This window comes from Eleutherodactylus coqui, chromosome 2 (genome assembly GCF_035609145.1).
Source record: "Eleutherodactylus coqui strain aEleCoq1 chromosome 2, aEleCoq1.hap1, whole genome shotgun sequence".
Classification (NCBI taxonomy): Eukaryota; Metazoa; Chordata; class Amphibia; order Anura; family Eleutherodactylidae; genus Eleutherodactylus; species Eleutherodactylus coqui.
The window spans coordinates 91,264,361-91,288,780 of record NC_089838.1 but is presented as its reverse complement, the minus strand read 5'-3'; positions in this window follow the sequence as shown (position 1 = coordinate 91,288,780).

Here is a 24,420-nt window from a genome sequence, read left to right as displayed (position 1 = left end):
GCTGTTTGCAACAGGAGGGGGCATGGCTTAGCTCCGCTCCCCATCTTGCCCCCCCCCCTCATTGCAGACAGTGGCAAGGGGAGGAGAGGAGAAGAGAAGGGGGAGGGAGTTTAGCAGTCACGCTGCTAAACTCCCTCCCACCTCCCTTCTCCGGCAGCTGCCATTGGCTCCCATAGGAGTCTATGCAGCTGCCGGCGGCAGTCTAAGAGCAGCTGGCCGGGCGCTTTTATGCCACAGATATATGCCCCTGTGGACTGATGCATTATAAACCAATGCATTAGAGGGGCAGTGTATATCGGCCGGGCGTGAAAACCCAGCCGATATATGCCTGTATGAATAAGCCCTAATGCTGCGAATTGCTGCCCGCGAGCGGAAAATCGCTATGACTCCCTGCTTGTAGACCGGGACGGGGGGGGGGGGGGGAGCTTTCACTGCCTTCTCCGCGAACGGGTTATCCGCGGGGAACACAATGAATATACACCCATGGCAGCCTTATATAATAAAGTCAATAATAGTATACAGTAAGCTCCTAAATTCTCTTATCAGAAGGCTAGATTCGCAGGGGTCACTGAGCAGTTAAAACTCATACTAATAAACCTCTCTTTAGTCCAGCGAAGAATAACAGCTTCTCTGTTCTGGGAGACTTGCGCTATGCATGTATTACTTGGTCATCTGATCGGCTTCCATGTAATATTACATTTCCCGTGCAGCAGCCGGTGAGGGGGATGAGCGGCTGGGGTCTAACGAGACAGCCTGGTTATACGTTACCACGGAAACCCTCATTGTAAAGAGGTTGTGATGAGACACCCCTCCAACATTACAAACATCGGTAAATTATCATCTTTAATACGGGAGGTCAGATAGTCAGGCTTAATGGGTACCGATGGAAGTGTTCCCTGTATCGCGCCGCAGAACATGTGTGCGTTATATAAAAATCAATAAAATACAGAGAATATATTTTTAATCCTGGGAAGTAGAAGGTATACTTGTATTGTATATTTCCTTGCAAAATCCACATGTTGATAAATGTTTTTCTTTCCAGAGTTTGAACGTCAACATACTGTTATTACCCAACCTCATGAGAATCGTTAAAGTCGTTATAGAAGGCATCGTACCAGTCTCTATCTAAGGTAATAAAATAGTCATTTTTATCATTTTTCTTATATTTACATTAGTAAATCAATTTATCCTAAATCAGACATATTAACCCGTTATCATAAGTCCATGTAACTAATTTACACCAAATAAATGCTAATTACTTGCTGCTGTACTGATTTTCTTCATTGCGCCATTCTCCATATTAGAGACAATAAACCGGGTGCAGCTTGGCTTTCCATTGAACAGCGCATTTCATAAACTATGTAGTTTGTGCTCCAGAAGCGTACTACTGTCCCCAGCAATCACACATTTCATGTTTACGTAATCATTTCTTTCAGATGTAGCCAGGTTTAAGGCTAACCTCACACAGGCGAGTGCGATATGGGGCCCTGAATCGGCACGCACAAGACAGAACATGTCGCCATTTGTTTCCCACATAGCATTGCGGTGCCATGCAGGAAGCCATCGCTCATACGTATAACCGTATTCAAAGAATGGGGTTTATATTTGTGCGTCTCACGTGACCGTGATCGCTTTCAGTGACTTTATCACAATGGGAAGCTGCTGTTTTCGTAATGCAAAAAGACCTTGAACTTTTAGGGCAGCAACAATGCAGGCAGAGTAAGCCGATGGCGTCAGCGCTTTCACATTCCCTCCCGCTGGCATAGAACACTGCATTCGAAAACGCGGTAAAATGCTTTACAGAGCTTTACACATGAGAATAGTACTGATAGAGCTCGAGAAACGCAGTGTTAGACCACTGGTCCGAGAAGCCCCATTGAAATGAAATGAGGCATTTTACTGCATTTAACGTGATATTTGAAATGCTGCACTAAATGTGTAAAAAGTGGTCTGTGAGAGAGCAGCCTAAAGGCTTATTCACACGAGCATATGTTGGCCAGGCCGTGAAGACGGACGGCTGATATATGCTGCCATGTGAGGCATGGGGTGGCGTATACACCGTAGGGTGGGGGAGGGGGGGGTGACAGTTTAGCGGAGCTGTCTTCCCCTTCCCTCACCGGCTCTCTGGATGGGGAGAAGGCGGAATAGGGCGGGAGCTAGTGTGCTGAGCTCCTACCCTCTCCCATTGCAAACGGTAGCATAGGGCAGAGAGAAGAAGGGGGAGGGAGTTTAGCAGTCAGGCTGCTAAACTCCCTCCCACCTCCATTTTCTGGCAGCCACCATTGGTTCCCATAGGAGTCAATGCTGCTGACGACGTAAAAGCGCCCAGCCTGGCGCTATAATGCCACAGAGATGCGCCCCCTCTGAACTGATGCACTGGGGCAGCGTATATCAGCCGGGCATGAAAACCCGCCCGATATACGCCTGTGTGAATGAGCCCTAAAAGTCAAGTTAAGCATTTCTACATCTATAGGTTGAAAAATAACAGCTGTCTATTAAGTTCAACGTTTCTCAGATTCTTTTGAGGAAGAAGAGTTAACAAGACTACCATTTTTTATTTCAAAGCTGTCCTAGTAGCTGCCAATACTACCTCTTGGGGTGAGCCCTCCATAGTTTGCCTATTCTGATTGTAAAGAACCCTGTCATATACGGATATCTAAGATACTTTTCCCTCACACAAAGAATACCCCATCGGTATTTGTACAGTTCTTCTTATACACAGTATTTTCATATACATGTAAATGAGACCACCTGGAAATGGTCTTTTCTAAAAGCTGAAACACCTGATTTTTTTCATTGGAAAACAAAGCACCTCTTGTTTAACCCCTTCACGCCACAGAGCGTAAATTTATGTCTTGGGCATGCAAGGTTTGTATGGAACACCGGCTGACATCCACTAGCAAAAAACACAATTAGCGTTCACGCTGATTGCGCCTGTTAACCCTTTAGATGCTACCATCAATTTTGACAGTGACATTTAACAACCCCGATCGATACTTGGGGGAGTCCCGAACAATTCCCTTGCAATGAGATTTCTGTTGAGTTGTCATGACAGCCTTGGGCCTTCTGAAGGCCTCCAGGGCTGCCATAACTGATTGTCTATCAAGGTGTGCCTGTGTTACGTCTTGATAGGCTGCCTGTCAAAATGGGGTATAATGCAATACTATGGTAATGCATTAGACTGCATGAGTGATCAAGCGATCTTAACTTGAGACTTATATGGGGACTAAAAACAGATACAAAGTTTTATTAGTTACTAGAAAAAATTAAAAGTAATAAAAGTTTAACCCCTTCCTTCTTGCTTTTTCCACTTGGTAAAAAATGCCAGAAAAAAAAAGCCAAAAACAAAACACCAGAACTGCACTTTTTTTGATCACTCCGCCCGAAAGAAAAAAAACGGAATAGAAAGCAATCAAAAAGTTATATGAACTCCAAAAAGATACCGATAGAAACCACATGACATCCTGGACCCCCCCACCAAAAAAAAAAAAAAAAAGGTTATGGCTGTCAGAAGATGGTGCAGAAATAATTTAATTTTTTTACAAGGATATATTTTTTTAAAAGTACAGCAATTAAAAACTATATGAATTTACTATTATGGAAATCGTACTGACCCACAGAATAATGTTATTTCATGTTTGTGGCAATATGTATGCTAGTATGGCTGGATAACTTGTAGTAGGCATGATGGTTAGTTAGCATAAAATGTCTATTGATTTGTATAAGCTAGATGTATTACGCAGCTGTAGTGATTTAACTCTGTAGATGCTAATGGCCGCATAATTTCATTATGGTAATTCCTGGACAATGGCATGGTGAAAGATGTGCTCTACAACATTAGCCTAATGTAAAGCTCTAGTGCAGCCTCTCCAGGGTTAAAATTGCATGGGTCTTCAGCTGGCTGGGAATAACAGCTTGGGCATCTCACCCCCCCCCCCCCCCTCCTAGAACAAAGGAACTGAGCTCCCGCCCCCTCTCCGCCCCTCACCACTATTTACAATGGGAGGGGTAGGACGGGGCGGAGCTAAGCAACAATACTTAGCTCCACCCCTGTCTCGCCCCCTCCTATTGCAAATAGTGGCAAGGGGCGGAGAGGGGGCGGGAGCTCAGTTCCTGCTCCAGGCTCTTCAATCCTTATCCTCCTGCAGACAAGGACACCATATATCGACCGGGTGTGAAAACCTATATACGGTCGTCTGAATAAGCCCTCAGGAAGCTACAGAATACCCCAGAACCTGCTGGAGAAAATAGCATCCAAAACAAACTGTATGCAGAAAAAGCTCTGACAGCCATAATTCATGGAGGAGACCACCACTGCCCCTGCCAAAGACACTCAGCTGGCACGGACACAAGGTTTATTCCTTCCTCTGTCCTTCTATAGCCCGGACTATAAGTGTCTTGCATATGACTGTGTAGGCATTTCTACAGAGCCCGGTGAGCAGGAGAGCCAACAGTGAGGGGGGCTGCATATTAACAATGTCAGCTTACAGCTGGGACTTGTAGTTCTATAAGAACTATATTTAGGAATCACTCCTGGTTTTACTAAACGCTCATCTCCCTTTAACCATCCAGGATGGAGGAACATTTCAGTATGCCAGCAGACTGGCTTTATAATGAAATCCTTTGTCTTCTGCCTTGGGTAGCTCCTTGGTAATTGTCCAAGGTTTCTTCCGGGTACTTTGGTTTCCTCCCACACTATAAAAACATACAGAAATTGTGAGTGGGGCGGAGGGCATCCTCTGAGCGCCCACTGCTTAGGAATCATCAGAGGTTGACCACTCCCTGCAGCTCACTCCTCTAAATACATTAGCGGGATTTTTGTTAGGGAAATTCAACTGTTTAATTCATTTGCTGTTGAAAGAGGTAACTGACCGGTCAGGAGAATGCAGACACACACATTGGCCATGCTATGTGTAATGCATTCTAGCTTTATTTACCCTTTGTGCGGATTCTTATAGGATTTTACAAAGCGAGTGGTTTTATGTCAAATACAATTAATAAGCATATATAGCAGTTTCTTAAATCATAGCAGTTTCTTATCAGTTGTCTTCCTCTCTAGAAATATTGGTCTCAGAAATATTTCCTGTGCATCTCATGGTATTAGTGTACCTTGACGCCACCAGAAGCTAGGGATTTGACAGGAAAAACGTACCTCTAACCCCCCCCCCCCCCCCGCCCCCCCAGCTCCCGATAGGGCGAAGGTACAATGTTCCTAGCTGCACACTGCACATTGCTTAATGGCTACCTGGCAGCCTTAGCCTCATGGTTACTTCGCTTCTTAGCCTTACATTATCACATTTAATGCTGGCATGTAACTGCTGTTACATGCCCGCACTGACAGCTCATAATGTACAGCTAAGAAGCGAAGTAACCATGAGGCTGCGGGGCAGCCATAAAGCAATGTGCAGTGTGCAACGATAGCTCTAAGCATACCTCATGTTCCCGGCTCTCAGCCTGCCCCCGCCTCACTGCTGCATTAGCCGGCAGCTGTTGCTGCGTCTGTGCTGGCTGACAGCCGGTTCCCTGCTCACCCCTGCTCCCCTGCTGGGCTCCGTCGGGACACCCTGCCGCCCAGCACCTCTTTGTTCACTCACGACCGCCCCCTTCGCTCAGTGCTCGCTATTAGGTCCGCCGCAGTGAGAGCCAGGCAGCTGGCGCTTGTGTCAGCTGTCTCGCGCCTCTCTGATTTATTCCGGCCGGTGCCTCGGTGGTGATGAGCACTCACCGCTCCTAGGGCACTGGCACTCCGCAGCTGGCCTCACATTTCCTCTGGCCGACACCTCGGTGCTCATGAGCGATCACCGCTCCTAAGGCATCGGGGCTATGCAGCTAGGATATAGTTACTGCCTTCCAGGACTTAGACCATGAGCACATGTGCAGCCATTCACATTCAGGGGGCGTTACCCCCCTGTCTATCTTGATTCCACCAGGACTTCTGGTGGCGTCAAGATACACTAAAGCTACATCTAATTAGTAGGTTTGGGCAAGAAATATCTTAAGATAAGAACACAAGAGAGGAAACTTTGTGGTGGGCTGCTGACCCAATTAGTACTTGCAGCTGGGCATTTAAGGTGACTGTTAGGCTGGGTTCACACGGGGCGTATTCCCGCCGGAAATCCCGCAGTTTGGCCGCAGCAAAAACCGTGAGATTTCCGCTGGGAGAACCGCCGCGGAAAAAGCCACGGTGGCTTTGAAGCGGCCCGGCCGCTCGCTTATTCGTTGCGACCGGCGCTCCCATAGAGGAGAGCGCGGCCGCGACGAAAGTAAACAAAAAAGTAAAAGTAAATAGACATGCGGTTTCAGCCGGACTTACCGCAGCGGATTGGCCGTCCCGTGTGGACGAGATTTCTGAGAAATCTCGTTCACATGGCTGGCTAATCCCGAGATTAGCGGCCGCGGGCGGATTTGCCGCGCGGCAAATCCACCCTATGTGAACCCAGCCTTAACATATATCTAGGTGAAAGTTGAAAACCATACAAATATGTGTATAACTGAGTATTATAATACATAAACAAAAATGAGAGTCTTTTAGGCCTACAGCCTTCACACTTTGCTACTGAAAGGATGTGATTGCACCCTGAGGACACCTAGAAGGACTCTGTCCATGTAATAAGGGATAGAGTTACACATACAGGACATATATGTAGTATCTTCCAGAGGCGTAACTATAGAGGATGCAGGGGATGCGGTTGCACCCGGGGCCAGGAGCCTTAGGGGGCCCATAAGGCCTCTCTTCTCCATATAGGGAACCCAGTACTATAAGTAAAGCATTATAGTTTTGCATCGGGGCCCGGGAGCTTCAAGTTACACCTCTGGTATCTTCCATTGTTCCCCACTAACCATGGCTTCTTGTGTTTTGCAGGTACCTTACATCACTATGGCACAGGCATGCCACAAGATCTGATTTCTTTCTAATCACCTCTCTATCTATATATTTGGATAATAGAATGAAAACTGTTATCTGAAGAGAAGTAATTGCACCTCTGATTGGTTCTTTTACAATAAATTACTTTCTGAGCATTACATTGAGATTGTCTGTTACATTATTGGAACCCCCAAGATAATGGGGAGAAAAAGTCAAATGCTTGATCCCATCATCTCAGACTGTGGCCCATTGATGCCAACAATAAGTCCAGGCTCACAGGAATGGGTCGCATTATGTATGTGGGAGGCCCGCAGAGGATTCCGGCTGTGAGCCCAGCTGGTCACCATGCATACGGCGTGTAATTGTATTGTGAACTGCGCACACACAAAGGCGGTCATGTGCAGTATTTGCGTATAGGCTGTAAGTATATCTGCGACCATAGAGCTCAATGGATTCTGTGATCGCGGATTCCACAGTAAAATAGAGCATGCTGCAAATTTCCTTACGCTGGCAGAATACGCTATTCGTACCTGCAGGTTTGAAGGAAACTTCGCAATTACATGCCTTTTAATGCCTGCGTATTATCATGGAATTGGATGGCGATTACAAAATCCATAGTTAAAATCTGGTCGTGTGGGACTGACCTAATACTTTCTTATATATAGTGTTGCTTATCTTGACCAGTCAGGTGATTTAAAAAAAAAAAAATGCACTGATTTTAGCTAAATCAAATCACGTAAGTCTGACCTGATTTTTTTGCGAAAGTAGAATTTCCCATAATGCATGCTGCAGAGATCAGCATGCAGCCAATCAGCAGCCAGGACACCTTGCTGATGTCACCAAATGTATCTTCCATCTTGCATATGGGCAGCAGTTTCATTGTGTGTCTGCATCACATGACCTTGCCATATATAACATAGGCACAGTGCAACCAGCTACAATTTTACAGTTGAGCACAGGACAGAGAAGCTGCATCAAGTTCATATGCCCATATAACATGTGGGAAATGGTAGAAAGAAAAATGACCCCAGCACTCGCTGGAGAAAAATTCCAATATATATGAAAATAACTAGTTTATTTTGCTTGAAAAAGGCCACGTACAGTGGCTGAAACGCTTTGCAAAATAAACTAGTTATTTCCATATATATTGGAATTTTTCTCCAGCGAGCGCTGGGGTCATTTTTCTTTCTACCATTTTCCTGAATTTATTGGGTCTCCTCCTTGGGGCACTCAAGGAACCCTGCAGCTCTCCCAATCTGTGTATGTGGAGGAAGAATTTTCATCAAAAAAATTTTAAGGCGATCTTGGACCGAGAGGTGCTGGCAGGGCCTGTCTTGGTATAAGACCCTGCGCAGTACCGGGTAAGTCCTCATTTAATATCTTATATCTCACTATATATGACCGCAGGAGCGCTACGCTGACCTCTGTATATTTCATCCCATATAACATGTGGTGTGTTGTTAGGGACAACAGAAGATTAATTACTGCTGAATATGAAAGCTTGTATACTGGCAGAGAGCTTAAAACCTATTTACAGGCTTTACACAGCTAGCAGTGGGGCTTGGGGAATTCAATTATACGGCGCCAAATAGAAACAGTGCACAAATATACAAGCTGTATTGTGTGGCCGTCTGTTCTCACATACAGTGCTGCCCAGGGACTGAGGTCCACTTACCTGGCAGTGATTTTATGTTAATATCAAACAAAAAAAACAAACCGCGAAGCAAAACACACAGTGCATGTTAGTGGCCTCAGACCTCATTCAAAGTTGCCAGTCTGGCCACTATGAATTGTTTGTAGGCCAAGCACAGCCAGTAGTGGGGTGAGGGGAATTCAATTAAGTTGCTCCAAATAGGCATAGCTCACAAAGATACAAGCAATACTGTGTCTCCTTCTGTCCTCACATCTTGTGCTTCCAAGGGATTGCAGCCTATTTAGTTGGCAGTAATTTTTTTTTGTTAATACAAAACAAAAATAAACGCAAACAGGGAAACAGCAAATGCACACAGTGTGAGCCTCAGTAGTCTCAGATGTCGTTCAAAGTTGCCACTATAAATTATTTGCAGGTCTTATGCAGCTAGCAATAGTTTTCTGCAGACTACAATGCTAGCTGATAAGGTTCATAAAACTACACTAAAAAGTAAGCAAAAAACTAAATAAATAGAACAAGAACCATGAAGAAAGCAAGATGTAGGGGATGTGGTGGTGGTAGAGGTAATCCCAAATTGGTAATCTCAATGAAGCAACATATTCATGTTCTTTAGGAGGTAAGGTAAGCCTGTTGCCATTCTTTAGAAGTGGTTCTGCCCATGGGTTACATTCATAGCATGCAAAACAGGTCATACAATGGATGGCACAGCATGCCTCATTTACTACCACTAACTCTTCCGCCCAGTCACAGGAATACAACAGTCAGTCTGCACCAGTTTGCCATGAGCATCCCCCCTCTACTTCACCAAATACCAAATCCCCCACATCATCAGAAGCAGTCCACACATGGATCCACATGAGGAGCTGCTTCATCAGTCAGTATCAAGTCTGTCAATGGGGCTGTCCAAACAACCAGAAGGAGAAGGTCAAGACATTGAATGCACTAATGTCCAAAAATTTAGAACACATCTGGTCTAAGCGAACGTCAATTTTATCATCGTTCACAATGCGTCTAACTCGTAACATTTGGCTCCATGGTAAAGATTCCAATGTCCTTTTGGGGTGAAAACTGCTGAATAACAATAAATTGTTTCTATCAGTAGTTTTGACAAAGATGTCTGTGTCAAGTAGATTATCCTTTTTAGAAATTAATACATCCAAAAATTGCTATTTCTAGTTGTTGTGGTTGTGATATCTCAATACCTCTTCTTCTTTTTGAGGGGCTGTGTCTTATACTTACTAAATTACTAAAAGTCCATGGAGTCATTCAATTACCTGGGTAATATTTATATCTAAACTCCAGACATTCTGTTAATTGCATTAGTCTTTATCTGACACACATCATGTGATCATTTAGTTCAAAAACACATGCGGACAGTGTTTTTCACTCTATCAGGATAGAGTGTACTAATACCTCAGATTCCGCTATTGGAACATTTCATTTTCTGATGCAATGTTACTGCACCTTTAAAACAACATTGTTGAATCACAGACATTATAGATACACTTGTAATCCGTATGATGGCTATGAACAAAAGCCCCTTCTTTGGTTATTACAGCCACACCAGTATCTTGTTTTTTTGTATGTGCCTATTGCACGCATGCAATAAGCTCATTGATGATACTATGTAAGGATTTCAGAATTCCCATTGCGGAGCCTATGCGCTTGCGCAGCAATGCGAACTCCGTTCAAAATTTTTTTTTCGCTGGCTGACTTACGTCATCTATGACGTGGGAGTCCCGCGAGACTAGCTGTTCTCACGCATGCGCAGAATATGGGAATACACGGCCGTTTGTTTCAATGGTTGTTGGGTGACCTACCGATTGCAGATTCACTATATAGTAAGTTCAGATTTATGATATGTGAATAAGCCCCTTTTGTCTACCACCCGTTATTTCCTGACGTGCTGATGCGGATGATTTACTCTCAAGGTCTCTCATTGATTGGAATTCAGTGCTCATGACAGGTCCCACACCTGTTGTATACTTATGTTAATGTCTGTTCACGGTGATTGGTGGGTGTGTATATATATGGCACTCTGTTTTAACTTGTTGTAGGCTTGACAAAGACCTGTTTTATATAGGGTCGAAACGGCGCTATTTTTATGGCTATGAGGTGTTTATAACTGATGCTTATGCATTAAAACCTTTAAGCACCTAATCTGCTGCCTGACCCTGCTTCTTTTTGGATACCAAACAGACACTGACACTGACAGGAGCAGGGTATATATGTGAGAAAAGACCCAGGCTAGCAGGAGATCACCACACCCAGCCAGCTCAATAATTCCACACCTGTGGGGCTGTGCTGCTAGTAACCTATTTGGTACAACAGATCGCACCCAGCACAACCCTTATATGTTGTTATTTATTAATTCATTCGCTTCCTACTCTTTGTGACCTCATGGACGAGCCAACGCCAGAGCTGCCTGTCAACTGTTGCCATCCCAAACTCCACCAAGGTCCAGTCCATCACCTGAAGGATATCATCCATCTTGCCCTTAGTTGACCCCTCTTTTTGCCTTCCACTTTCCCCAACATCAGCATCCTCTCCAAGGCATTATCTTCCTATGTGGCCAAAGTACTTCAATTTTGCCTTTAACATCATTTTCTGGCTTTATTTCCTGGAGTATAGACTGGTTGGGTCTTCTTGCAGTCCAAGGCACTCTCAGGATTTTCTTTCAACACCACAGTTCAAAAGTGTCTATTTTCCGTTGCTCAGCCTTCCTTATGGTCCAGCTCTCAGATCCATAGGTTACTATAGGGAATACCATTGCTTTAACTATGCAGTCCTTCATTGACAGTGTGATGTCTCTACTCTAAACTATTTTATTGATGTTGGTCTCCTCCCAAGAAGTAAACGTCTTCTGATTTTCTGGCTGCAGTCCGCGTCTGCAGTAATCTTTGCACATGGAAATATGAAGTCTGCCACTGCCTCCATGTTTTTTCCCTCTACTTGCCAGTAGTCAATCAATCTGGTTGCCATTATCTTGTTTTTTTGATGTTTAACTGAAACCCAGCTTTAGCACTTTCTTCTTTCATCTTGGTAAGAAATCTCCTTTGTTCCTCCTCACCTTCAGCCAAAATTGTATCATCTGCATATCTAAGATTGTTAATGATTCTTCCAGCGATTTTAACTCCAGACTTGGATTCATCAAGCCCTGCTTGTCGCATGATGTGTTCTGCATAAAAGTTGAATAGGTATGGTGAGAGTGTACAACCCTGCTGTACTCCTTTCCCAATCTTAAACTTAAACCAATCTGTTGCTCCCTGCTCTGTTCTTACCGTTGCTACTTGGTCGTTATACAGATTCCTCAGGAGGCATACAAGGTGATTAGTATCCCCATACCACCAAGAACTTGTCACAATTTATTATGATCCACACAGTCTTAGGCTTTAGAATAATTAATACAACAGAAATAGTTGATTTTCTGAAACTCCCTGCCTGCCTTCATTATTCATCGGAACCCGGCTTGTGCATCTAACAACTCTCGCTCCATGAATTGCTGGAGTCTACCTTGCAGGATCTTAAGCATTACCTTACTGGCATGTAAGATAAGGGCCACTGTGCAATAGATCATTCTTCAGTGTTTCCCTTTTTTGGTATGGGGATATAAGTAGATTTTTTCCAATCTGATGGCCTTTCTTGTGTTTTTCATATTTACTGGCATATATTACCTTGACAGCATCATCTTTCAAGATTTTCCTGCTGACTTATTAGCTATGCTTCTTAAGACCCATTCAACCTCACTCCTCACGGTGTCTGGTTCTAATTCAATCACCGCACCATCAAAGCTATACTCGATATTATTATCCTTCCTATAAGGATCTTCCGTATATTCTCGCCACCTTCTCTTGATCTTTTCCACTTCTGTTAGATTCTTGCCATCTTTGTTTTTGATCATGCCCATTTTTGCCTGAAATTTACCTCCTAGGTTTTCAATTTTCTGGAAGAGGTCTTTTGTCCTTCCTATTCTATTGTCTTCTTCCACTTCTATGCATTGCTTGTTTAGAAATAGTTCCTTATCCCTTCTGCCTAGCCTCTGTAATTGTGCATTTAATTGAGCATATCTCTGCCTATCACTGTTTCCTTTTGCTTTCCTTCTTTCTTGGGCTACTTCCAGTGTCTCAGCAGACAACCATCTTGCCTTCTTGGTTTTCTTTTTCTTTGGATCACTCTTTGCTGCTACCTCCTGAACAATGTTGCAAACTTCTGTCCAAATTTCTTCTAAGACCCCATCTGCTAAATCTAGTCCCCTAAAATCCATTCTTCACCTCCACTGTATATAGTGAGATTATATCTAAATGATCTGTGTGTCTTCTAGAGATGAGCGAGCACCAAAATGCTTCGGTGCTTGTTGCTCGAGTCGAACTTTCCACAATGCTCGAGAGTTCGTTTCGAGTAACGAACCCCATTGAGGTCAATGGGCGACTCGAGCATTTTTGTATATAACCGATGCTAGGCTTAGGTTTTCATTAGTGAAAATCTGGAAAACCTATGAAAGTGATGGAAACACCACAGAAACGGATAGGGCAGGCCAGGGGCAACATGCAGGGCTGCATCTCAGGCTCCCAGGTCTCACTATCAAGCCAAAATAGCGGCAAAAGTGGGCCCCCCCAACAATTTTTACTTCAGACAAACCCTCATTAGCAAGGCACACCTTAGCTAAGCACCACACTACCTCCAACCAAGCACAATCACTGTCTGCGGGACACACCACTGCCTCTTCTCCTGGGTTACATGCTGCCCTACCCACCGTACGACCCTGCGTTCGCAGCGCACACAAAAGTGTCCCTGCGCAGCCTTCAGCTGCCCTCATGCCACACGCTCGCTTCATAGCCACACCACCCTCATGTCTATTTATAAGTGCATCTGCGATGAGGAGGAACCGGAGGCCCACACTGTGACCCTCTTTAAAAGGGGGGGCGATCTTCATTCCAATCCTGTGCCACCTCCGTCAGGAGCTGCAAACGTGGTCATAAAGGGGACTCAGGTGCTAGCCCAGCACTTCTACACATCTCCACAATGCAGCAATACTCTGTGTGGGAAGTATGTGAGCGGGCCCTGGGTCTGCCTCTGTCCCAACAAACACCTTGTGTGGCCCAAGGTGCTGCGAGTGACATAGCAATAGGGAATCTATGTGTCCACACAGTATTCATTCTGTTTGGGTGTCGGATACCTCATCGACAGCGCAAGGGGTAAACCATCTGCTCTCTGCACCCTACCCAAGTCTGTCAGTGTTTTGGGAACAGACAGGTAAAACACCTCTATGGGAAGTCACCCACAGTATGGGAGGGTCCAAGGAACTTAAAGACAGTACACATAAAGAAAATCAGAGTGCCCAAACATGGCAGACTTTCAATGCACCCAGGACATAGGCCTCTGCACAAACCCTCAGCAATCGTGGGCATAGAGCGGACTCCGATGCTAGCGTAGCTGTGAACGTCTCATTAGTGCTGTATCGCTCCTCTTGTTTGTCCCAATGCAGTGCCCCAGATAGCTGTGGTAACGTGAGAGAAAATACATGTTGGCTTCGGCCCACACTTCATGCCCTAGTCAGTCTGGGTTTTTTGTAAATGCCAGGCAGGTACAACTCCCCTATGGGAAGTCTGTGTGCACCCACAGCTTCGGTGGGTCCCAGGAACCTGGAGAAGGTACATAAAGTAAACCCATTGCAGTGCCCCGGATAGCTGTGGTAACGTGAGAGAAAATACATGTCGGCCTCGGCCCACAATCCATACCCTAGTCAGTCAGTGTTTTTTTGGGGACCAGATAGGTAGAACACCGCGATGGGCAGACTTAGTGCACCCATAGTATACACAGACCCCTGTAATATTCCTGTAGCAAAGGTATAAGCTGACCCCAGTAACAGTTATGCTGCAAATGTCTAGGTAGGCTCTCTTCTACGACCTGAAGGTTGCAAGTTTAATCACCGTGTGATTCAGGTAGCCAAGGTTGACTTAGCCTTCCATCCTTCCGAGGTCGGTAAAATGAGAACCCAGCTTGGTGGGGGGTAATAAATAATAATTACCTGAAAGCGCTGCAGAATAAGTTGGCGCTATACAAATAACAAGATTTAATTTTTATTTTTTTAAATATAGACAGACCCCTGTAACATTTCAGTAGCAGCAGTATAGGCAGAGCCCAGTATTAGTTACATTTCTGTAGTAACAGTATAGACAGACCCCAGTAACATTTCTGTAGTAACAGTATAGACAAAGCCCAGTAACATTTCTGTAATAACAGTATAGACAGACCCCCAGTAACATTTCATTAGCAGAAGTATAGGCAGACCCCTGTAACATTTATGTAGCAGCAGTATAGACAGACCCCTGTAACATTTCTATAGCAGAAGTATAAGTAGACCCCAGTAACATTTCTGTAGTTACAGTATAAACAGACCCCAAGTAACATTTCTGTAGTAACAGTATAGACAGACCCCAGTAACATTTATGTAGCAGCAGTATAGGCAGACCCCTGTAACATTTATGTAGCAGCAGCATAGGCAGGCCCCTGTAACATTTCAGTAGCAGAAGTATAGGCAGACCCCTGTAACATTTCAGTAGCAGCAATATAGGCAGAGCCCAGTATTAGTAACATTTCTATAGTAACAGTATAGACAGACCCCAGTAACATTTCTGTAGTAACAGTATCGGCAGACCCCAGTAACATTTATGTAGCAGCAGTATAGGCAGACCCCTGTAACATTTCCGTAGCAGAAGTACTGGCAGACCCCTGTAACATTTGTGTAGCAGCAGTATTAGTAGACCCCTATAACATTTCAGTAGCAGCAGTATAGGCAGAGCCCAGTATTAGTAACATTTCTGTAGTAACAGTATAGACAGACCCCAGTAACATTTCTGTAGTAACAGTACAGACAGAGCCCAGTAACATTTCTGTAGTAACAGTATAGGCAGACCCCAGTAACATTTATGTAGCAGCAGTATAGGCAGACCCCGGTAACATTTGTGTAGCAGCAGTATAGGAAGACCCCGGTAACATTTGTGTAGCAGCAGTATAGGCAGACCCCTGTAACATTTCTGTAGCTGAAGTATAGGCAGACCCCTGTAACAATAACGTGGCAGAAGTATAGGCAGAGCCCAGTAACATTTTTGTAGCAGAAGTACACTGAGACCCCTGTAACATTTATGTAGCAGCAGTATAGGCAGACCCCAGTAATATTCCTGTCGAAGGAGTATAGGCGAACCCCTGAAACATTGGGATACCATGAGTGTAGGCGAAGGCCGGAAAAATTAGTTAGACAAGAGTATAGATGAGGGCCTGAAAAATTAGTGTTGCAAGAGTACATATGTACCCCTAAAACATTGCTCAACCGAGAGTGCAGGTGAAACCCATAATTATTTATTGAAAGATACAGCTCGCTGTTGCTTAATTTGTAACAGAGCCTGGAGGCAGCCCTGTTAAAAAAATGGGTTCATGTTAAAGTATCAATGCTTTTGAAACTTTGAAAAATTGTTAAAAAATTGTAAGCACAGCCTTTTGGGCCGCAGAAAAATTGGCAATTCAGCGTAATGACATGATGTTTCAGGAGGAGGAGCAGGAGGAGGAGGACCAATATCATACACAGATTGACAAAGCTAAATGTCCCTTTTTTACGGTGATAGAGAAGAATGCTTGCATCCACGGTTGCAGCGAAAAGAATCTTTAGGCTCCGCTGCTCTCCGCTGGTGGAGAAGAGAAGTCTGGGGAAATCCAGGCTTTGTTCATCTTTATGAGTGTAAGCATGTCGGCACTGGCAGTTGACAGGCGGGTACGCTTATTCGTGATGATTCCCCCAGCTGCACTAAACACGCTCTCTGACAAGACGCTAGCAGCAGGGAAAGCAAGCACCTCCAGGGCATACAGCGCAAGTTCATGCCACGTGTCCAGCTTTGACACCCAGTAGTTGTATGGAGAAGAGTAGAGATGAGCGAACGTGCTCGGCCCCGCCCCTTTTTCGCCCGAATATCGCGATTTTCGAGTACTTCACTACTCGGGTGAAAAGTACTCGAGTGCGCCGGGGGGTGGGGAGAGGCGTGGCGGCGTGGGGGGTAGCAGCGGGGAACAGGGGGGAGCCCTCTCTCTCCCTCTCCCCCCCACTCCCGGCTGCAACTCCCCGCGCCGCCACGGCGACCCCCGAATTTTTTCGCCCGAGTACGGAAGTACTCAAAAATCGCGGAATTGGGGCGAAAAAGGGGCGTGGCCGAGCACGTTCGCTCATCTCTAGAGAAGAGGCATCACGGAGGATGGTGGTACGATCGGCTACGTACTCCCTCACCATCTTTTTACAGTGCTCCCTCCAACTCAGCCTTGACTTGGGAGTGGTGACACAGTCTTGCTGGGGAGCCATAAAGCTGGCAAAGGCCTTGGAGAGTTTTCCCCTGCCTGCGCTGAACATGCTGCCTGATCCCACGCCTCCCCTGCTACTTGGCACTCAGAACAGCGCCTTCTGCCACTAACGCTGTCAGATGGGAACTTTAGCATTACTATTTCCCCCAGGGCACTGTGGTACTGCATCACTCTCGAACCCCTTTCCTCTACGGGAATGAGAGTGGAAAGGCTCTCCTTATACTGTGTCGAGAAGGGTGTACACCCAGTAATCCATAGTGGCCAGAATGCATCTAACGTGAGGGTCACGAAAAAGGCAGCCTAACATGAAGTGAGCCATGTGTGCCACGGTACCAGTACGCAACACATCGCTGTCCTCACTAGGAAGATCACTTTCAGGATCCTCCTCCTCCTCCACAGGCCATACACGCTGAACAGATGAGAGGCAAGCAGCATGGGTACCCTCTGCAGTGGGCCCAGCTGTCTACTCCCCCTCCTTCTCCTCCTCCTTCTTCAAAACGCGCTTTGCAGTGAACTTCTCAGCAGGCATAGCAGAGAAATGGTGATGCTAATGATTGCAGCATCGCCACTCAACATCTGGGTAGAATCCTCAAAGTTTCCAAGGACCTGGCAGATATCTGCCATCCAGGCCCACTCCTCGGTAAAGAATTGAGGAGGCTAACTCCCAGTACGCCGCCGATGTTGGAATTGGTATTCCACTATTGCTCTACGCTGCTTATACAGCCTGGCCAACATGTGCAGCGTAGAATTCCACCGTGTGGGCACGTTGCACAGCAGTCGGTGCTCTGGCAGATTATACCGATGTTGCAGGGTCCGCAGGGTAGCAGCGTCCATGATGGAGGTGTGGAAATGTGCGCAGACCCGGCGCACCTTGCCGAAGAGGTCTGACAAGTGTGGGTAGTTTTTCAGAAACCACTGAACCACCAAATTGAAGATGTGGGCCAGGCATGGCACGTGTGTGAGGCTGCCGAGCTGCAGAGCCGCCACCAGGTTACGGACGTTGTCACACACACCCATGCCCGGTTGGAGGCTCAGCGGCAAAAGTCACAGGTCAGTCTGCGCTGTCAGACCCTGCAACAGTTCAGGGGCCGTGTGCCTCCTGTCACCTAGGCTGAGGAGTTTCAGCACAGCCTGCTGAAGCTTGCCCACTGCTGTGCTGCCGCACCGCGCCACACCGACTGCTGGCAACGTGCTGCTCAGATTTCTTAATTGAGAGGTAGAGGTTGTGTAGCAGGAGGGGGAGGGTTTATAGGAGGTGACATAGACCGCCGCAGATACCAGAACCGAGGAAGAACCCGCTATTCTGGGTGGAGGTAGAACGTGTACGGTCCCAGGCTCTGACTCGGTCCCAGCCTTTACCAAATTCACCCAATGTGCCGTCAGGGACATATAGTGGCCCTGCCCGCCAGTACTTGTCCACGTGTCCGTGGTTAAGTGGACCTTCCCAGTAACTGCGATGGTGAGGGCACAATTGATGTTGCGGGAGACGTGCTGGTGTAGGGCTGGGACGGCACACCGGGAAAAATAGTGGTGCCTGGGGACCGAGTAGCGTGGGACCGCCACCGCCATCCTGTTTTTAAAAACCTCCGTTTCCACAAGCCTGTATGGCAGCATCTCCAGGCTGATCAATTTGGCAATGTGCATGTTTAAAGCTTGAGTGTGCACGTGCGTGGTGAAGTATTTGCGCTTTCGCTCCAACGCTTGCGCTAGCGACAGCTGGACGCTGTGCTGAGAGACATTGCTGGATGGGGCCAAGGACAGTGGAGGTGAGGCTGTGGATGCAGGCTGGGAGGCGCTCGTGCCTGTGTCCTGAGAGGGGGGTTGGATCTGAGTGGCAGGTTGGGGCACAGGGGGAGAGGCAGAGGTGTGACCCGGAGGCGGTGAACGGCCTTCGTCCCACCTTGTGGGGTGCTTTGCCATCATATGCCTGCGCATGCTGGTGGTAGTAAGGCTAGTAGTGGTGGCTCCTCGGCTGATCTTGGCGCGACACAGGTTGCACACCACTGTTCGTCAGTCGTCCGCGCTCTCACTGAAAAACATCCACACCTTTGAACACCTTGGCCTCTGCACGGTGGCTTGGCGCGAGGGGGTGCTTTGGGAAACAGTTGGGGGATTCTTCGCTCGTGCTGTGCCTCTACCTCTGGCCACCCCACTGCCTGTTCCAACCTGTCCTGCTGCAGCACTTGCCTCCCCCTCTGAAGACCTGTCCTCAGTTGGCTTAGCAAACCAGGTGGGGTCAGCCACCTCATCGTCCAGCAGCTCTTCCTCTGAATCCTCTGTGCACTCCTCCCTCGGACTTACTGCTCTCACTACTGCCTCCCTGATAGACAACTGTGTCTCATCATCATCGCCCTCCTAACCCACGGAAAGCTCTTGAGACAGTTACCGTAAGTCCCCAGCCTCATCACCCGGACCCCGGGAACTTTCCAAAGGTTGGGCATCGGTCACAACAAACTCCACAGGTGAGAGAGGAACCATTTTTTTCCCAATCAAGGCAGGGGCCCGAGAACAGTTCCTGGGAGTCTGACTGCTCATCAGAATGTGTCATTTTCATGGAGTGAGAAGGCTGGGAGGAAGGAGGAACAGCAGCGAGAGGATTCAGAGTTGCAGCAGTGGACGGCGTAGAAGACTGGGTGGTCGATACATTGCTGGATGCATTTTCTGCCATCCATGACAGGACCTGCTCACACTGCTCTGTTTGTAATAAAGGTCTACCACATGGACCCAAAAATTGTGATATGAAGCTGGGGACTCCAGAAACTTGCCTCTCTCCTAATCCCGCAGCAGCTGGCTGCGATTCACCTGGACCAGGAACTCGGCCTATGCCCACACCCTCACTTAGACATCCGCGTCCTCGCCTGCGTCCACGTTCACGTCCACGTCCTCTAGCCCTACCCCTACTCTTCAGCATGGTGGATTACAAATAGAGCAGACACAGAGCAGTGTAAATAATTTTGGAATTATTTGCGTACAGTTGGAGGCTGACAGTGGTATTGTAACGCTAACTCCAGGCAGAAACAAAGAATAGAGAAGGCTGCAAACAGGCCTAGCCGTGCAACAGGGATTCACTACAACTCCCACCAGACACACAGTAAATTTCAGATGGTCAGGGGTAGCCCAACCAAAGAGCCCTAAGAAGGAGCTTTTTAAAAAAAATTTTTAAAAAAGAATACAGGCTATATAGTGTGTATATGACTTTCCCTCTATCAGGGGCTGTTGCTGTGCCTGAAGCTGACGACAGACACAGAGCGGTGTAAAAAATTAGGGAATTATTGGCATACAGTTGGAGGCTGAGAGCGGTATTGTAACGCAAACTGCAGCCAGAAAAAAATTATACGCAAGGCTGCAAACAGGCCTAGCTGCGTAATAGTGAAGCACTACAACTCTCAGCAGCCACGCAGTAAAATGCAGACGGTCACAGGTAGCCCTAAGAAGGACCGTTGGGCTTCTTATAGACAGGATTCTACCCTACCACTGTCCCTGCCTCACCAGTACTGCCCCTATACTCTGTATAATTGACTGCAGACTGAGAACGCTATAGCTGTAATAGCCTGCACAGCCCGAGATGGAAAAAAAAAAATTTTGGTGCAAAACTGCTCTCAGCAGCCACAACAGTAATGTACACGGTCAGATGTGGCCCTAAGAAGGACCATTGGGGTTCTTGAAGACGCTAACACTATGCCTGAATGAGCAACAGCACCCTCCCTAACCTCTGCCAGCGTGTGTCTGAGGTGAACCGCGGGCGGGACCGCTTTAAATACTCGGCGCTCACTTGATCTCACCAGCCACTCACTGCAGGGCGGTGGGATAGGGCTGGAATGTCACAGGAGGAAGTTGTAATGCCTTCCCTGCATGTCTATTGGCCAGAAAATGGCACTAAACATGCAGGGAAGGAAATGGAATTGACTCGAGTACCGCGTGGTGCGCGTCTCGAGTAACAAGCATCTCGAACACCCTAATGCTCGAATGAGCATCAAGCTCGGACGAGTATGCTCGCTCATCTGTAAATGGTGTGGAAGCAGGCTGATGGCACTGAAGAAATACAAATGCTCCACGTGCTTCGGCAAAATGAACAAACTATAGGGGCCATTATTCAACGCTAAATAGCACCAGGTACAGAAATTTGGTCAGATTAATGGGCTGCATACCGAAATGTATCAAAATGGATGGGGAACAGTTTTATCCATAAGACTGTTAATCATGAGGATCATTTTGAAACTACCCGGTTTACACGTGAAGAACATTTTGCGATGTATGAAGGAAACTTTAGCAAGCATGCTGCCCGGACATTTGGCAGAATAATGGTGGAAAAAATGGCATGAGAAAACCTCTCACGGAGATCGCTGCCTGTTTCCTTTAGTGTAAATATCTGTTTTTCATGTGGCATGGCTGCTTTGTTGATTGCTGAAAACGTTTCCACATTGTTCTTAGGATGCATACAAGTATAATTGCGGTGCTTGTGGCCTTTAACCCAAAAGGACATTGCCCATTTTGGGTTGAAGAACGCCATGATGTTTTCTTGATTTGATTGCCTTTTTTCGAAGAGCCATATTTATTTATTTTTGTTGCTGTAGTCTCGCCCGTATCAGGTCTTGCGTTTGCCGTTGTGAAGTGTATATTTTATTGGTACCATTTTTGGGTAAGTACTATGTATTGCAAAACGCATAAATTCTGCCTCTTTTTTTTTTAAGCGGCAATTATGCACCATTAATGACAATTGACAATACATTATTTCAGGGGGTCGGGACCTTTATAATGATACAAAAAACATTATAATTTTGGCATATTTTTTTCTCTTTTGCAGGCAAAAAAACCCTTTTGTTTTTAAAACCATACTTATTTTTGAAGTGTCGCATGGAAAGTGGCATGGGTTTGTTATTTTTCCATAGACAGAGCTCTGTGAGGTCTTGTTTTTGGCATCGCGAGCTGTAGGTTATATTTGTATCCATTTTGGGTACATATGGCTTTCTTGCGCTGTTTAGGAGGTAAAATTATTACAAGAAGCACTTTGCCTCTTTTTTTCCTGTTTTTTTATGCACAGGATTATTGGTGTGCTAAAATTCTTATATTGGTCACATAAAAATGGGGAAAAAGTTTAAAAATGTGTTTTCTATACATATGTATATATTTATTTTGTTCTCTGTTTTGGGGGGGGGGGGGGGGGTTGCGCTCTTAAGCTTCTGTCCACGGGTGATATGTCACTGCGTTATCCGCGCGCGGTGATAATCCGGCAGCTGGTAATGCAGTGAACGCTTTCTATAGACTTAACTATGGAAAGTGCAGCCCACAGTACATGAGCAGAGAAACATAGCGATTCTCCGCTAACAGAATTCACATCGCGGCATGCTGTGATTTGCCACGATTCTCCACAGTGAGCCTATCTATCAGATAGGCTCACAGCGGAGACCGCTCAGTTCTCCTCCCTGCTCCTGTGGGCATGGGGTCTTATAATGCCCACGGACAGATTTCTGCCGTGTTTCATGCGGAGGAAATCTGCGGCATTATCCTGCAGCTATTAGGTTCTATTGAACCTAAGGGCTAATGCCCATGGCCAGATTTCTGCCATGGTTTACGCTGCGTAAATCTGCAGCAGAAAATGCTGCTATTAGGTTCAATTTAACCTAATAGCTCAGTGCCCACAAGCATGATTCTGCAGCGGATTTACACTGTGGGAAAGAAATCGCGGCATGCTCTATTCTACTGTGTTATACTGCGGCGTGAGGCCTCCATTAATACAGTATTAATGGAGACCTCCCGGCGACCGTGGATTTTTATGTTTATTCCTGCTGGCGATCGCAGCATAATACCGCGGCAGAATCCCGCTCAGTCCATAAGCATCCGGCCTAATATCTCAATGCTCACGTTGCAGAATTCCGCAATGTTAAGGAAACCGCGGCATGTTCTAATTGCAGAAAAACGCGCAGCCCGGCTTTCATTGTAGTCAATGGAAGCTGTCCATCACACGATACTTACACTGTAAGCATGGCACTAGAATCGCATGATTGCGCATCACTGCCCACCGGTGGCCATGTCGTCGCCCACCACTGGCGCATCATGTGATCCAGAGAGGTGAGTATGGGGTCTTGTGGGGCGTCGTGGGGAGTCGGCCATGGTCATGGGCATGAGGCCTAAGGGCTCCTGCCCACAGATGGAGTGGGATACGCCTGCAGAAATCTTGTGGAGATAACCAAAAAGTCCCTGCTCGCGATTGGGGAAAAATGCATGTTTTTCTGCGATGTCCGAGAGGTTTCCTTTAATACTATATTAATAGAGACTTCACCCGGAGGAAAAACACGTTAAAATACAGCATACCACAATTTTTTTCCCATGGCGTAAATTTGAGTCAACATCATGCCACCGCAAGAACCTGTATTTGGCGTCCTGTTGCCACGACAACCCAGCAACACAGAGGGAGCTCCCTCCCTTTGTGAGGCCTTTCCATGTCTCCACCAAGCTGCTATTCTCTGCAGCTCCCTGAAGTTGGCTGGAGGTGTGTATAAAAGTAGCCAATCAGTAGCAACCACAGAGCTCTGGGCACAGCAGTTAGGGTGTGTATGTCGCTGCCAATAAGAATCTTTGGGCGTTCCTTTCACCTCAGTCCATCTCCACCCATCAGCCTGGTGGTGAGGAGATACAATAATAATGCTGCGAGTTTAGGTGGGCTGGAGCCTTTTTTCTTCACCTTAGGCCTTCTGCCCATGGCCATGGCAGACTCCGCTAGTGGAATATTGCAGCAGAGTCCACCACGGCGCCCCCCCACAACCCCTCACGTCCAAGATCTGCTGCGATATTCCTGTCCCTGAAGCCGGTGCACATGCACAGTACAGCAAACAGTTGGTGTCAAGATACACTAATACCAGGTGTGCCTTCTTTGAGCTGCTGAGATGCTGCAGCACACACAGATCACAACTAATGTGCAGCCATCTGCCTTGGCACTCGGACACGCCCCCTTTCACTTTTTAATACAGTATTGATGAAATAAAGTGGATTTTTAATATTTTTCTGGGTCTCTGGATGAGCTGGAATTCCTTTCAAAGTTTTTTGCTCATCTGGATGGAAAGCTGGTTCCTCTCCTGATTTACATTGACAAAAGCAGTAATATATCAATGTTATGTCCATAATCAATTCACTAGAAGACTGAAGTCACAGATCGTTATCTCCAAGCACAAAAATATCTAGATAATGGTCCACAATGCAATAATGGAACTCAGAGCACCTAGCTCCAAACTGAACCTTAACCCTTTCTAATCCAATGTCGGGCCTGCCCCGACATCATCATTTTCCTCCACAGCTCCGATGTCGGGACAGGCCCGACACTGCAGTGCAGGAGTGCACCTGCACCCGATCATCAGACACATCAGATGCAGATGCACTCCTGTACTGATCCTCACCAAGCACCCCCGAGGGAGAAGGCAGAAAGGGTTTTTAACCCTTTCTGCCTTCTCCTTTACACATTACATAGCCCTCAATTAGCGCTATGTAATGCACAGAGATTCCGGCCGGCGATCATGTGACCGCCGGTGTTACCTGACCCCCAGCGGTCACATGAACGCCGAGC